The following is a 15,086-nucleotide window of genomic DNA, read 5'->3' on the forward strand; positions in this document are numbered from 1 at the left end:
GGGCGGATATCATTATAAACATGTAACTAGGCCCAATGCAGGACGATGAACCATCCAACCGATCCGCAATTCAGCATGACCCGCTTATTCGGAACACACCTTCAACCTTTAACGAAATTCCCGCAATCTTGTCATCCAATCGAATTTTGGGTAGCACCGGAAAGCGCTTCCCTTGCTTTGGCATTCATTCGCTCTCACAGACAAGCGGTTATGTATTCTACATATAACAACAAACAGCTAAAAGAGAAATTGATCCTCAAGTAGGACGTCTCTTCCTCCCTCTTGCCCGTTTCCCCTAGCCCTATCAAGGGTAGAAAAACAAGAATTGTCATCTAGTTAACGTCCTTGCCTTCCTTCTCTGCCATTCCCAAGTCCATACATCCATACGCACTCACGTGCGATCTCTTTTGCAAACTGCCCTATGTCTACGTCTTCTAGTACCGCCTATTACTTTTGTCCCTAATGTTCACTGACTACCTATTCAGCTTTCTTTGAACTTTCTTTCTTAGCCTACTTATTTCTCTCCCTTTATTCAAAATACTGATTCTTTTCAGGCATGTCGTCGTTGTGAGGGTGCGTTCTTCACTTGGACCTTTCACCCATGTCCATTAGAACATAATTTTTGTTACGCTAACGAACCAATGATTATTTCTAAATAAATGAGTTTGTTCATTGAGCCTGTCAATCATAGACTCGTGTTCGCTTGGCTGCACTAAATATTACCGTACTTTCCTTTACAATAATACTAACCGCGACCTTTCACTTTTCCTCTCCAGGTCTCCACTCATTCGTTGTCCACGGTATTCCTGACGATTTCGTGGTTACATCCCGCGTCAAACAGGCCCACTGTTATAATTTCACAAGACATTTTAAGTCGCCGCTCAGCGCAAGCTCTAAATAACGCAAAAGGCACGACCAAAGATGGAAAGCAGAGTTTCACATTACGCCAGACATTACACAGATTAGGCCTCCATCCACCCTCTTCGTCTACCCATCGAGGTGGCTCAACGACTACGGCGTTCTGGTAGAGACCTCGAGGTCGCCACCATCTTTCTATCGGGGTGAAATAAAAAAAAACGCTCGTGTAGTTAGATTTAGGTGTAGCTTAAAAAGTTTTAAAAAGGAAACATGTCAAAATGCGGAGCCCTGTACTGTTTTTACCGGATTTCTCGCAGTCTTAGTGTTGCATTAGGCTATTGAACCATGTGAAAGAACCACATCGATTTCGACCGTGTTTCGTGGACTCATACCAACCACGCAATTTTACTAGTGATGACCAAGTGTACAGAAATTTTTAGTATCTAGCGAATGTTTCGCATTTACCGTGCGCCAAAACTTCGATAAACGGGCGTTCTCGCTGTTGCACCTATATATGAATTCGACCACCGTAGAAAGGAATCGCATCTTTTACCTTGTGCTCAGCCCCAGAATGCCAAATTCACCAAAACATCGTGGTGACTCTTTGAGTCACTAGTGCGCTCAGAAGCTCACAGTGAGATTCACTCGCACCGCACGGTCGAAGCTGTCCTCGCTCATCTCGACAGCCATCCGTTGCTCTACGTCCACATCCCCGACACAACTGATCACAATATTGGCGGTCACTGGGCTGATCCTCTTCAGGGAATCAAATGAACGCTCTCCAGAGGCTGCGTCACAAAGTCCCCTTGCAGGGCCCAGTGATCGAGGCAACCAGTTTAAGTAACGAGGTACTAGTCGTCAGAGCAGAGCCCACTTGCATAACGTACGCAATGACGTCGAAGTTATGGTATTTCCTGCAATTAACTGTTCAGAAGGATCTCGCTAGCGCACTTTTTGGTTTGGAGCTGCGCATGAATCGAGCCATTAGCAGCATCCGATTCGAGGCTAGAAGTCATTTCAGGACGAGAAAATGCATGATCGGACGGATATGTAAGCTTCCTGTCTTCGTATTTTTCACAGTGGGGAAACTTCTGAGCTATCTGCGGATGGTATTATTTGCAATATCTAAAAGATCAATTTCCACGTGATAGCATTGGGGGCACATGGACTCGTGTTTCGGTGCTTAGCAGACGGGCAATGCAGAGCCCAATCGCAAAAAAAAATAACGCTTCTTACTGTTGCATATTTCTAAATACGTACTCAGCAGTATCCACGCTCTTATTGAAACCGATTAACTGCTTCTAATGTGAAACATGTCACCACTATTAGTGCACGGAATCAAACACTCCATATTGCCTGTGAGAGAACCTCAAACAGCATATGAACCGACATAACGAGCACACGACAAACGCCTCGAACGCAGCGAACGCAAGTGTCACAGCGCGACGCGCTAAATGTTCCGGCCCACCGGTACAGTGCACAGCTGTCTATCGCGAATCAGTAATCGGTTCGTTAACTGGCGGTTGCCTCACACGCACCCAGCCTGACACGTCGACGCCTCAGCAGGAAAAAAGTTGCCGTAATGAAAAGCGCTAAAAACAGGAGAGACAACGCGGGAGCGTGTGCGCTTTGCACGACCGCGTAGCATCACGTGTTCAGCGTGGCTCGGTGCACCAAGCTTAGGCATGCGATGAACCAGGCATGGATTGATGTCGCCTAGACGTTTTTCTTTCAGTGAAAACCCGAGCGATCCGCATCACTGAGCAGCACGATGACACAGCCTGGGCATGGCAGCGCGCTCCAGGGTGATTTGACATGCTATGAAAGTGAAGCGACGTTTAGCAAGAGCAGTCTTTTTATCACGGGCGTGTCAAGAAATGTAAAAATGTGTGATTTTGTCTGCAGCTCATTGGCGAAAGCAGCGGGTGTAAAACGTTGCTTTATATTAGCTGATGGACCTATTAGGAAACTAGGCAACCACTAGAATGCTGTAGGGTTATGTCCCACATGCGGCACTGAAACCGCAGGGGGTGGACGACATTTAAATGCGAAATAAATTTTCATTCTCATCCTGCAAATGTGCCCGGATATCGATTGGCTTTCAGAACATTTTTTTTCGAAAAGCCGTCCAACGCACTTAGTTCTAGTTGAAATATCTATACATGTATTCCGTTGAACATTATGGCGGCGGATATCTCCACAATATTGCGACAAACTCCCAGGATTGATCATGCCTCCGGCACTGAGTGCCTTTTAGTTTTCAACGAGACATGGTCCCTAATTTTGGTAAACCACTCATGAGATCCGAATGCTGGGCGCTCTCGAGAGCTACGGACGCGCGCAGCAAGATTATTCACTTCTTCGTTCTACCAGAGTTCGGCAATGGAACCCATGTGATTTCACCGACTCCACCTGCATCTACTGAACCCTTATTTAGGGCCTGGCCAACCAGTCGGATACTCCGGTCGCGAAATATCTACGTTGTGCCACCTGCGTTTCAGCGTCGCATTTGAGAACGCTTATACTTTCCTCAATAGAGCTGCCAACAGCCCTGCAGAAATTCTTGTGGGTGTCACAAAACTCTGTAGCATCTTCTGTTGCACTGTCCAACCTTCGAGTGTCAGCGCAACATGACCTGCGTACCAGTCGCAGCTGCTTCGAAGGTAGACCTTTCTCCGAAGCAAAGCTCGTCGGATCTCGGTCAAGGAGCTCCTGTATACGCTAGGCCAGTAATCCACATAATGAAGGCAACTAGACTATGGCAGCGCTTGCGACTATGTCAATGAACGTTTCCTTATTGGCAGTGTGCCAATTGATTCTCTCTCCCTCTTCCTCGTCTCTTTCACTTTATTGAAGTACACAGTAGCCGACCAGGTAGGACCATGTCAAGCCTTCCCATTTTTACTTCTCTGTCTGTCACTGTCACATCAACATCGGCTATAACACAAACTACAACTATTCTCCTCGCCTCGAGAACGCGATAATGGCTGCTGTTTCGTCAGCCTCCCGTGATCGCGTAAGTCGTGCATCATGTCTTGCGTCATCCAGTGCAAGACGCTTGCGGCTTCGGTCCAAGCTGCTCCTTGCCTAACCAGAATCTCTCTCTCAGAAGCTTTAACGCGCCCACAAATCGGGCCCATGGCGAGACATAAATGTGTCATAAAACGCGTTTACGATGCTTACGAAATGTTGTTTTTCATGCACGTTTTTGCTCCGGTTGGCGAAAGTAACGAGAGCACATACGAACTGTTTTGTTTGCCTTTCTCTTGGCCCTTTAGCTAGCTCTGCTGCTTAGAATGTTGACACATTTCAACTGTTTTGTGCAATCGCATTATTCAACGCCACCGTAATGATTCATATAATGTTTTGGCGTTTCCTTTAGATGCTAAGTGTCCTGCAAAAAAGAACAATTTCTTTTCTCCGTCTGAGGGAGTGCGTTAGAAGCGATGTCGATGAAAGGCGAGATAATGTGAGAATTGTAAACGCAAATTGAGTTTCTTCTGAAGCGGCTTTATCTGTATTTCACGTAATTTTCGCAAGAATTGCGCGGTGAGCATATTGAGTTTGTTGATTGTGCGGAATGTTTCGGTGGGGATTTAGCGCACACGGATTATTGATAGCTGAATGTAGGAACACTGGATTTACAGAGGCGCAGGAACGGTTCAACGGCGGCTGGAAATCTAGATATGAGCCGAGGCTGGAAACATCGTAGTTCGCTGTTTCCAGACCTCCCCACCCCTACTCACCGATAGCGCAGGAATCTAGGAGTAGAAGGAACGAACGGTGACGGTCAGTCGAAATCCAGAGAAACTGCAGCTGGTGGCTATCAGTAAGCTGTAACTGAACCGTCAGAGGGGCTAACAGGTTAACGCAATGTGGTGTTCAGCGTGAGGTCGCGATTTCTACCCCCGGCTGCGGTGGCCGCATTCTAAATAGCGGCGGAGTGCAGAAACGCTCCTGCACTTATAATAAGTGGTACGTTATTAAACGCAATCACGTCAAAATAATCTGGACCCAGCTCTCACAGTCCGAGTATTGCATTAGCCCCCATGAGTCAAAAATCAAGCTGCCGGAGACTGTACAGATGCTGGCCAACGATGTCTGTACCAAGGCTGTAATTGTCTATGCCTCAGATGGCCTATCATGCGCGTGGCGACCGGTCAGCGGCAGCGTTCGCTCAGCTGGTGCGTGGAGTGAAGTCCTGCGCTTTAGCCCAAGAGCTGCAGAGGTGCCATGGACAAAAAAAATGTTGGCATGAGGTTGACAAAACCAAAACTGCTGCTTGTGGCCATAAAATCACTGCATTGGCGGGTATATCCAGTACAGTTCATCAAATTACGTGTGCCATGGTTAAGGAAAGCACGGGGGCTGGCCGTGATCCGGAGATTGGATTAGAGTGGCGCCTCCTACATTGTTCCTGGTTACCTGTAGGGCTACAGCACTTTTGGGTGGTCACTAGTATGGCGGGCGAGATGCGACGACACAACCGGACAATGTATCATCGTCAGCCGTCACTGACTTGGCCCGAGCCATTATCGCCGGAATCCGTCTTTCAGGGCGATTCATGAGAATCTTAAATCTATCTTAGTTTTACAATGCACAAAATTCAGCCACGAAGTTTCTTAAGCGCAGCATTAAAGCTCGGAATCTCCGACCGCACGTCCTCCTGTCTCGCCTTGTCGAGGTCTGCGGCTGCGATCTCTGCCCGCCAGAAGTGAGTTACTGTCGACTGTTTTGGTCGGACTCAAATGCGAACCGCACACATCACTATAGTGCAATGTGATCCCGGTACGATGTTTTGACGGAAGTTCTTTTAACCGATTAAACTTATTTGTTATACTGCTGAGCGATGGATACTGGTGATGGAGAACGCGCAGTTTCGTATGTGCTGTTGAAGAAAAGGCAACAGAGAAATAAAAAACAAACCAACATTAAGAAACATGGGGCGTTTAATGCGAAATACAACCGTGCAGCCAACCGCCGCTCGCAGTAAGGCGAGGCAGGAGAATTCTTCAAAAATTTGAACGCGACGCGTGCCGGCGCAGTTGGCAGGCAGTGCAACGCGTTGATGATGATGATAATTTGTGGCATCATCTTTGCAACGCGACGCTGACAATAGTCAGATGGCCTGCTTGACTTAACCAGGTACAGTCGTAAAATTTATGAGCGTGAACACGGGAAATCGTGCCGAACTGTACAATCAGCGCAGTCTAGCGCTCGCTGGCAGTAATTTCGCGAACGAGATATTCGCGGCTAAGGCTGTTAGATTAGCGGATGCACTCCCTGCCACCAATGCGGTCTGTTGTCCCTTCTAGACCCGCAATCTGCTGCGTTAGCTATCTGCAACACGTGGTGATAACAGGTCAAGAAAGGCGCACTGATATCAACCCTACATGCCGAGCGCGTAACGTTAAGAATACTGACGTGCTGTCCAACTCTGGAGTTTTTGTGCTTTTGTTTACAGCGCAGCTCTTATGCGCCCGTCCTTTGGTTTAACCGCGCCGCCGTCGGCGTTCCCGGTGTAACCGAGCGAAAGGGCCCGTGCAGCTAAAAACGGCCGAAAGAAGAGCTCTGCGTCGCTCGCTGGTTGAGACGTTTGTGATTGGTTGAATTTCTTGATCATAAAATAAAACACACATGCTTTGATAACGCTGATACAGTTTTGCGTATAAAAACATTCCTTGAGCGGTTTTCTTTCACTTCTTCGGGAGCCACACCATGGCGCGTGTACCCGACGAAGAGCGACGGCACATCATTGACCTAGCGTTGAAAGAATACAGCCAACGGTCTATTGCGGCCATGACCGGCCGACCGCTCAAGACTGTCAACAGAATATGTCAAGCCTATAAGACAGAAGGAAGAATCGGCGATGCTCCACACCGGCGCCGACCAAGAGCAACGACGGAAGAGGAGGATCAATTGATCATTGCGGCTGTGGCAGACGATCCTTTTCAGACAGCGAATGAAATCATGGAAAATACCGGAGTCAATGCCCACCCAGCCACTGTGCGGAACCGGCTGAAAGAAGCGGGCTTGCACAGTCGCGTCGCCGCACAGAAGCCCTTCCTCAACAGTACGCACAAGACCAAGCGACTCCAGTTTGCAGAACAACACGCGTCCTGGACGTCTGAGGAGTGGAAAAGAGTAATATTTACAGATGAATCCACCTTTTGCACCAAACAAGCCCAAAGGAAGAGAGTCTGGCGGCTAGAAAACGAGAGGTGATGCTTGCATTTGTATTTTATTTCCCGTTGAGTAGTCTCAATAGAATTATCCTAAATGTAGGAGGAGGAAGAGGAGAAAAGCTTCACGCAATCAATGGCTTCTTAATTAACGATGTCGACTGCAGCTCGAAATTGAAATCTTCGGCTGCAAATGCTAGAATGAGTTTAGTGTTCGCCAGTCTCATTCAAGAAGCTTTATATCCTCTTTGCACATTTGTGCTTATTGTCCGTGCGCGCACTCTTTATTTGCAGGCACCATCCGACCAATATTCAAAGCGTAGCCGCAAGCGGCCGCACAACAGTAAATACCTGGGGAGCCCTCTCGCATCTCGGACTGGGACCGCTGCTCCGTATCGAGGGCCACTTGACATCCGCCCGTTACAGCGAACTTCTAAAGGACGCTATGCTGCCTTACGCTCGCCAAGGACCCTTTCCCAACGGCAGTTTCATCTTTCAACAGGACCTTTCCCCTATTCACACGTCTCGCCGTGTCAAGGAGCTGCTGGAAGACGAAAGGGTAGAGGTCCTGCAGTGGGCTCCAAAAAGTCCTGACCTGAATATTATAGAGAATGTTTGGGGGCGGATGAAGCAACGCTTGGTGCGGCGTCCGCTCAAAGTACGAATGCTGACGGCCTTTGGCAAGCGGTGCAAGAAGAATGGGAGCGGCTCCGTGAAGATGGCGCATTTGTTGCCTCCCTCTACTCTTCTTTACCGAAGAGGATGGCTGATGTCATTCGCCTAAAAGCCTGTGCTACTCGCTACTAGAAGCAGGCGAAAATGTTCACAGTTACCTTAAGTGCAGGATGCTTTCCACAGTTCTCACTGTAGTGCGAGTAGCAGTTGATTTTTTCTAAATTCTTCTTTCTCCTCCACTCTCAATAAAATGATTCTCGTAACCGCAAACTGTGCAGTGCTTGTGTTTTGTCTTTGACATATATGCACTCAAACTAGTCAGTAGTGTTTTACTTGAAAACATATCTGTATATATAAAATATATTCACACATAAGAGAACGAAAAACGTGAGCGTCTTTGCAGACTTAGCTTATGGTCAATTTTTCACACAACTGAGGCCACTACAATGCGAAATATTGAGAGAAGCAGCAATGGCATTCCTCGAGATGTCAAAACGTATCTTTAGTTGTAGTAGTGCATGACTGTTGAAGGCGCCACCTCGATGAAACCACTGATAAAGGTTATTTTAAAACGTAATTTTATTATTTTCTTTTCGCACCCGGAAAGTCGATCTGCAATTATAAGGTGTACCGTACTCCACCGTTGAGAATATCTGAGCGGCGATGAAATGGTAATAACATCAAAATGACCATATGCATAGGTTTCCTTGCCATTGGTTACAAATTCGCACGCCCAAGATCCAGGCACTCCTTTTGGAAAGGAACACATGTTGCTTTAGCGGCTGGGAACCCGCATCAGATTATCGCTTTGCGCATGCATGGGAAAGTGACAGCCGCTTAGTGCCCGCGCCTTTGTTACCAGTTATCCGTTATCGCTGTGCGAAGTAGACAGTGAGCGGGAGCTGGCTGGGAGTGCATCCGCTGATCTAACAGCCTTAGCCGCGAATATCTCGTTCGCGAAGTTACTGCCAGCGTGCGCTAGACTGCGCTGATTGTACAGTTCGGCACGCTTTCCCGTGTTCACGCTCATAAATTTTACGACTGTACGCTCTACATGCTTTTCATTCTAACATTTTTGTTCCCATCTCCTGAAGTTTTTTTTTTTGTTTTGTTTCTCAAAACATATCTATCTACTTTGTACCTCTACCTATGCCTGTAACGGATCCGGTAGTATGAATATTCCTGCTTTTTTTTTACATCAGTACTCTAAACACCTCTTGTTACCACGACTGCTGGTTGATGCTTCCATCCACTTCAAGCAAGCGATCTGGAAAGTGTACCTTACCCATGGGTCTCACTTGGTGAATACCTTCGCATTACATTAAGATTTGCTGAGTGATCTCCAGATTTTCGATGCAGCAGTCACATGTCTCATCTTGTTGCGAATATTTGCTCCGGTATCTTATTGTCCATAGGCAACCAGCTCAAAGCCTCAATACTAATCAAGCCCTTTTGTGCTATCGCACATATTTTCCCTTCTAATTCCTTCCTTCACATTTTTGTAAATCACCATGGTCATTTTTTTCTCTAACCTGGTGTCTCAAACCTGGCAGCGCCACGGCCACGGCTTCGACATAATCGAGCGGTGCGTACGGCGACCACCACGCGGGCTCCTTTCTCGGCCAGAAGCCGACTAACGGCGCCACTGATGACTCCTCCTCCGCCAATCACTATGGCGAGGTGGCCAGACAGGGCTCCTCCTCTTCCTGTGGACATCTGCGGCTTGTCGCCATGTGCATAAATTGCCACGTCAGCTGACCATTGCACAAGATGACTGCGTCTTTTAAAGAGGCTGCACATATCGTACGACACCTTTTCATTTAATATCATGGTGTACATGAGGACTTGCACGCGTACAATGCAAACACATAAGAAAAACACCAAAAAATGTCGCGGACGGACCGCAGCAGTCACTCAATTACCCCTACTTCACTACATGAAAAAAATGAATCAGTGAAACAAAAGAACCTTACTTACAGCGAATAAAAAGGCACATCAAAGAAATATTGGTGTGAGTTTTCTTATAAGTGCACGGAGTCAGGTACTGAGCACATTCACGATCGACCGTCTTTCATAGATGCCGTATAAACTCGCTATCTATTAGAAAGCTACTGGATTTCGCAAGCGTGTCTTTGCTTGAGCAGGCCCAGGAACCATGTCCACAGGCAGAGGCTACCTATCCAGCCGGTTCAAGCAGCTGCGCAGGATCTCTCGCTGCCATTCGTATTGCTGAGGTTCGATGAGAAGAGGTTCCACAAACGCATCCGGGGTATTACAGTAGGTGCAAGCAGCGTATTAACTCTTGACAAGGGGTCACCCTCTGCTTCTTGAAGGCTTTTTGATTCTGAGTTCAAGTAAGGTGTGTAGCCTAACTCCAGGGCAATAGATGATGTACGACTTCATACTCTGCGCGAACCCTGGCATCATACAAGATGTAGACGTACTCGGCAAGGTACGCTGCAGTGACCATAGGATGGTAAGAACTCGAATTAGCCTAGACTTGAGGAGGGAACGGAAGAAACTGGTACACAAGAAGCCAATCAATGAATTAGCGGTAAGAGGGAAACTAGAGGAATTCCGGATCAAGCTACAGAACAGGTATTCGGCTTTAACTCAGGAAGAGGACCTTAGTGTTGAAGCAATGAACGACTATCTCATGGGAACCATTAAGGAGTGCGCAATAGAAGTCGGTGGTAACTCCGTTAGACAGGAAACCAGTAAGCTATCGCAGGAGACGAAAGATCTGATCAAGAAACGCCAATGTATGAAAGCCTCTAACCCTACAGCTAGAATAGAACTGGCAGAACTTTCTAAGTTAATCAACAAGCGTAAGACAGCGGACATCAGGAACTATAATATGGATAGAATTGAACAGGCTCTCAGGAACGGAGGAAGCCTAAAAACAGTGAAGAAGAAACTAGGAATAGGCAAGAATCAGATGTGTGCGTTAAGAGACAAAGCCGGCAATATCGTTACTAATATGGATGAGATAGTTCAAGTGGCTGAGGAGTTCTATAGAGATTTATACAGTACCAGTGGCACCCACGACGATAGTGGAAGAGAGAATAGCCTAGAGGAATTCGAAATCCCACAGGTAACGCCAGAAGAAGTAAAGAAAGCCTTAGGAGCTATGCAAAGGGGGAAGGCAGCCGGGGTAACAGCAGATTTGTTGAAGGATGGTGGTCAGATTGTTCTAGAGAAACTGGCCACCCTGTATACGCAATGCCTCATAACCTCGAGCGTACCGGAATCTTGGAAGAACGCTAACATAATCCTAATCCATAAGAAAGGGGACGCCAAAGACTTGAAAAATTATAGACCGATCAGCTTACTGTCCGTTGCCTACAAAGTATTTACTAAGGTAATCGCAAATAGAATCAGGAACACCTTAGACTTCTGTCAACCAAAGGACCAGGCAGGATTCCGTAAAGGCTACTCAACAATAGACCATATTCACACTATCAATCAAGTGATAGAGAAATGTGCAGAATATAACCAACCCTTATGTATAGCTTTCATTGATTACGAGAAAGCGTTTGATTCAGTCGAAACCTCAGCAGTCATGGAGGCATTACGGAATAAGGGTGTAGATGAGCCATATGTAAAGATACTGGAAGATATCTATAGCGGCTCCACAGCCACCGTAGTCCTCCACAAAGAAAGCAACAAAATCCCTATAAAGAAAGGCGTCAGACAGGGAGATACGATATCTCCAATGCTATTCACAGCATGTTTACAGGAGGTATTCAGAGGCCTGGAGTGGGAAGAATTGGGGATAAAAGTTGATGGAGAATACCTTAGCAACTTGCGATTCGCTGATGATATTGCCTTGCTTAGTAACTCAGGAGACCAATTGCAATGCATGCTCACTGACCTGGAGAGGCAAAGCAGAAGGGTGGGTCTGAAAATTAATCTGCAGAAAACTAAAGTAATGTTTAACAGGCTCGGAAGAGAACAGCAGTTTACGATAGGTAGCGAAGAACTGGAAGGAGTAAGGGACTACATCTACTTAGGGCAGGTAGTGACCACGGATCCGGATCATGAGACTGAAATAACCAGAAGAATAAGAATGGGCTGGGGTGCGTTTGGGAGGCATTCTCAAATCATGAACAGCAGGTTGCCACTATCCCTCAAAAGGAAAGTGTATAACAGCTGTGTGTTACCAGTACTCACATATGGGGCAGAAACCTGGAGACTTACGAAAAGGGTTCTGCTGAAATTGAGGACGACGCAACGAGCTATGGAAAGAAGAATGATGGGTGTGACGTTAAGGGATAAGAAAAGAGCAGATTGGGTGAGGCAACAAACGCGGGTAAACGACATCTTAGTTGAAATCAAGAAAAAGAAATGGGCATGGGCCGGACATGTAATGAGGAGGGAAGATAACCGATGGTCACTAAGGGTTACGGACTGGATTCCAAGGGAAGGGATGCGTAGCAGGGGGCGGCAGAAAGTTAGGTGGGCGGATGACATTAAGACGTTTGCAGAGACAACATGGCCACAATTAGTACATGACCGGGGTAGTTGGAGAAGTATGGGAGAGGCCTTTGCCCTGCAGTGGGCGTAACTAGGCTGATGATGATGATGATGATGATGATGATGAACTTATCAAACTTGCGATACATGGGTTCATATGTTCTAAAGTGCTGTACTCGACTAAGGAAATTAGCTTAACTTTCGATAACACCATCTGAGAACGACAGAGTTTACTGCCCAGAATGACAGATCTCGAACGCGCTAAAGATATAGTACTCGTGGCTATAACTCGCAAGGAAAATTCAAGCAGTTGTGAGAAAACAGCATGAAAGCGAACAAACTGTCGGCGTGATTGCTGCCGTCGCAGTACCTGTGTTCTTTCTTTGTTTACTTCTTTTTGCGGTTTCATTTCGTCAACAAGGGCCTGTGCGTTGCAATTTCAAAGAACAACGTTTCAATACGGAAACATTACCTTGCTATCGAGATTTTTGCGTTCTCCTTAGAATACTCCGCTGGGTACATAGACAGTTACGTTGAATACACACTAATAGTATCACTGCCTATATCTGAAGTTCCATTTGGAAAATGGAAGAGAAGCAGTCACGAAAATGACAATAATAACGAATTACAACAGCAAGTACAGTAGAAATGAGTGTTGTAGTGCACGTGTAGCTTATTAAGTCCAACCACTTGGTTATGAAGGTGTACAAATTCCTGCCAGCCGGAACATAGTATTCTTTTTCTTTTTCAGTAGCACTAAACGGCGCTAAAGGACAAGTACGACACAACTCGTAAGACATGGACCCCACCCTCAAATTTAGGTACAGTTAATGCATTTCTAATTCGTGTGCAATTAGCTTGCAGCGGCGGCAGCATCGGCGTCGCACGAGAGATGACGTAGACGCTTGCGTCTACACGAGGCACGAGCGGCTGGCACGCTCCGGCACGGGCTAGCGTTCCGAAAAAGATTAAAAAGAAAGAAAGCTACGATAAGAGATAGAGTGTCGGTTTGTTCCTCTCCCGCGAGAACCCGAGACTTTACCGGTCTACGTGGTCGCTCGTCGCCACACCGCCGTTGGTGCCGTTCTGCAGCAATTCATCGACAATGCGTGGCATCCACTCGCTTTTTTCTCCAAGAAACTGAAGCCTGCGCAGTCCCGCTACAGCGTGTTCGGCCGTGAATTACTCGCTGTTTACCTGGCTATCAAGCATTTTCACCATTTCCTCGAAGGCCATGCATTCACTGTTTGACTGACCACAAGCACCTTGTGCACGCAACGAATCATTCGGCGTCCTGTTACTCGCCCCGCGAGATTCGACACCTTTCCTACATCTCCGAGTTTACAACAACGTTCCGCCACATCAAGGGCACCGACAACGTTCCAGCCGACGTTCTGAGTCGTGTCAATGTTGTTTCCACGTTGACATCGGAACATTTCATCATCGAGGCCAACTTACTCGCCAGTCAACAGCGTGACGACACTGAACTTCGTACACTCCGGAATTCGTCAACGGCCCTGAAATTGTAAGACGTCGTTGTGACCCCAGATGGTACGTCCGTCGTCTGCGACACTTCTAACGACACACCTAGACCATACATCCCGGCATCCCTTCGCAGACGTCTATTCGAAACCGTGCACAACCTGTCCCACCCTGGCATACGCGCGACACAGAAGTTTCTTTCCCGTCGTTTCGTTTGGCCTCGGCTAAACACGCAAGTTCGCGATTGGGTTTGCTGCTGTTTGTCGTATCAACGTACGAAGACCCAGCGTCACCCCATTCCTCCTGCCAAGTCTTTTCTTCCACCGGATGCTCGTTTTGACACCGTACACCTGGACCTCGTCGGCCCTCTCCCACCTTCGAAAGGTTACTGCTACATACTGACATGCATCGACCGTTATACACGGTGGCCAGAAGCTACACCTATATCTGACATCTCAGCGCCCACTGTTGCAGCAGCTTTCGTGTCTACGTGGATCGCAAGGTTCGGCTGCCCATCCACAATAATCACAGATCGCGGTCGGCAGTTTGACTCAGCACTCTTCAACGAGCTACTCAAACTACTCGGAACGACACGTTTTCGCACAACTGCTTACCACCCGCAGTCCAATGGACTAGTTGAACGTTTTTACCGGCATCTCAAGGCCTCCCTTATGGCACATGAATCGCCGGAGAAGTGGGTCCTGCATTTGCCCCTCGTCTTCCTCGGCATCAGAGCCGCACTCACGAGCGACCTAGGTTGCTCCTGTGCTGAGCTAGCTTACGGCAGTCACCTACGCCTTCCGTGCGATTTCTTTGTCGCCACCCCCAAAACGCCTATGCCATCACCTGCCGAATACGTTGCCGAACTGCAAGCGTTCTTCAGCCAGATACGCCCCTTGCATACACGTTCACAAGAAGCAAGGTCCCCGTACGTTTCTCCCGCACTCACCTCTGCTACCCACCTTTTCGTGCGTAACTGTGCCGTGCGGAAGCCTTTGCAGCCACACTACTCCGGGCCATATTGTGTTCTAGAGCGTCGTCCGACGACGTTTGTTTGTTGTGAATGTCAACGGCCGATCAGACACGATTGCGCTGGAACGTCTCAAACCCGCCTACATCGAAGCACCCGCGCCAGCTGCTCCACCAATATGCGACACCACCCTACTGCATCCTTCGCCGCCGCCTGCGCACGTGACACCCCAGACCAACGCCAAGACACGCCGCTTCAAGTGGACTTTCCATAGTTCGTCGAACTTTCCTCCTCTCTAGGGGGGGAGCCCTCTGTAGCGGCAGCAGCATCGGCGTCGCACGAGAGATGACGTAGACCCTCGCGTCTACACGAGGCACGAGCGGCTGGCACGCTCCGGCACGGGCTAGCGTTCCGAAGGAGATTAAAAAAAAAGAAAGCTACGC

General features: G+C 47.8%; 1 protein-coding gene across 1 annotated transcript in view; it reads right to left on the reverse strand.

Moving 5' to 3' along the window:
• Positions 1–14,728, reverse strand: part of LOC142567899 ((3R)-3-hydroxyacyl-CoA dehydrogenase-like) — a 45,312-nt gene extending 30,584 nt beyond the window's left edge. The window contains exon 1 of the mRNA XM_075677993.1: positions 14,636–14,728. The gene's annotated coding sequence lies outside the window, so the exon portion shown is untranslated. The remainder of the gene's footprint in view (positions 1–14,635) is intronic.
• Positions 14,729–15,086: the final 358 nt, after the last annotated feature.

Source organism: Dermacentor variabilis, unplaced genomic scaffold (assembly GCF_050947875.1).
Source record: "Dermacentor variabilis isolate Ectoservices unplaced genomic scaffold, ASM5094787v1 scaffold_15, whole genome shotgun sequence".
Taxonomy (NCBI): domain Eukaryota; kingdom Metazoa; phylum Arthropoda; class Arachnida; order Ixodida; family Ixodidae; genus Dermacentor; species Dermacentor variabilis.